General features: G+C 41.2%; 1 protein-coding gene across 1 annotated transcript in view; it reads right to left on the bottom strand.

Moving 5' to 3' along the window:
- The window catches only part of Daam1 (dishevelled associated activator of morphogenesis 1), a 109,600-nt gene extending 109,290 nt beyond the window's left edge, over positions 1–310 (bottom strand). The window contains exon 1 of the mRNA XM_048793056.1: positions 92–310. The gene's annotated coding sequence lies outside the window, so the exon portion shown is untranslated. The remainder of the gene's footprint in view (positions 1–91) is intronic.
- Positions 311–1,782: the final 1,472 nt, after the last annotated feature.

The following is a 1,782-nucleotide window of genomic DNA, read 5'->3' as shown; positions in this document are numbered from 1 at the left end:
TATACATACATACATATACACACACATACATATATATATGTATATGTGTGTGTGTGTGTGTGTGTATCTGTTGCAAGACAACGGCAATCACCTGTACTCTACATGGTCTGGTCCTCAGCTGATCCAAATGGAGTGCCCTCCTGAAGTTGGTCTTCACAAATACCTGTGAATACAGCTGCCTCTTAAAACATTACCTACCACAATGACCACAGTTCAGGTACTTAAGTTTTAAGACCTTCTCACACAAGGATAGCAGTCTTTGGTGCATCCACATGGGAAATGCAAATGATATGGAAAGACATTGGCTAAAAAAGAAAGACTTTTTCAGGCATTCTTTTAACTTCCTCACAACTAAATTTATTCAGGCATATTGAGAGAAAAGAATTTGCATAGATATATATTTAGTTTCAACAACTGTTTTCTAGATCTTCAAAGTATAATACGAATGGGGGGGAGGGGACTGCAGATTGTCTGAGCTGAGGACTCCTGCCACCATCTTCACAGTAATATGGAGTCCCTCTCCCCAGTGAGAACAGAAGACCCGGGGCCCCTGGGAGAAGTGATAACTGCCTGTCCTCACAGCCCCCAAATCGGATGCAGCTCAATCTGACTCCTTCTCAATTTATAACTAGAGCTTACAAAGACATTTCATTGTTAGGTGGGTGTAATCTTTATTTCTACACAGGCTTCTGTGAAGAACACCAGGTCACAGGAACACTTGGCCAAAGATGGTTTAGCTCAGTTCCCTGGACTAAAAATAAAGAAAAATTTGCCCAAAGGGTTTTTTATCTTCATGCTTACTGAAAGCAAATTTTAAAGCTCACTAATTACCTTCCTCTTTTATGTTCTTCCTACTATTTTTATGCCAAACGACTTTAATACAATTGCAAGAGGAGAAAATGAAACACCGCTAGAACAAAGAATCTTAGTTAAAATTAGCCCTCTTTCTGGTGACAATAAAGAACCCCCCTCTCCCTTGGGGCAAATGTCTCTGCTTTCCAGTCCTGGAGGCTGATAATCAGACGCAGTGCAATACTGGCATCTGTGGAATTGCAACCAGGGTTCAAATATGGGCTCATCCACTTCTTTCATCAAAAGACTCAAGGAAACACACTTGGATTCTCTGATGCTTAGTCTTATCACCTGTAGAAATGAAGAAGAGTTGTGTATAATTGGGCCTCTATTTTGTAAGAAAGTAAATTGAGACAGCTTAATATTAAAAAGCCCATGAGACCAAACCTTCAACATAGAATGAGAGACAAACATGGAAACAGGAGGAGCCCAGGGGACAGTAGATAAAGAAAAGTAAAAAATCTAGGAAAGCTAGACCGCAAACTTTGGTGTGACCTTCCAAACAGCCCAGGCAAAAGGGAAAATGGATGGATCTTGCAACTCTCCCTCACCAGTTAAAAGAAGCATATCAACTTGCCCCCAACAGAAGATTCCTTCTCAGCTCTGGGAGAAACTGCTCACAGGCATGATCTGAGGGCTAAGTGAGCTGGTGTGTGCCATTTTTCTCACTCTGACTAGCACTCCAAGTACTCAGCAAGTACCCGATGGCTTTTAAGTGGACACTGTGACGTAAAGTCAGAACCACATTAAAAAGTTGGAGGAAGGATTTATACTTGTTAACTACTGTTTGGTGGAAATATGCTAACCAGATTCCTTTCTCTGACATTCCTGAGTGTATCAGCAGAGCAAATTCCTGGAATGAGGCTGGCTTAATCTCTATAGGCAGTTGTCATCACTAAATCAAGAGCTCTGTAGGTTGGTCAGCTTATC

This window comes from Marmota marmota, unplaced genomic scaffold, assembly GCF_001458135.2.
Source record: "Marmota marmota marmota unplaced genomic scaffold, marMar, whole genome shotgun sequence".
Taxonomy (NCBI): Eukaryota; Metazoa; Chordata; class Mammalia; order Rodentia; family Sciuridae; genus Marmota; species Marmota marmota.
This window is presented reverse-complemented; position numbering and strand designations above follow the sequence as displayed.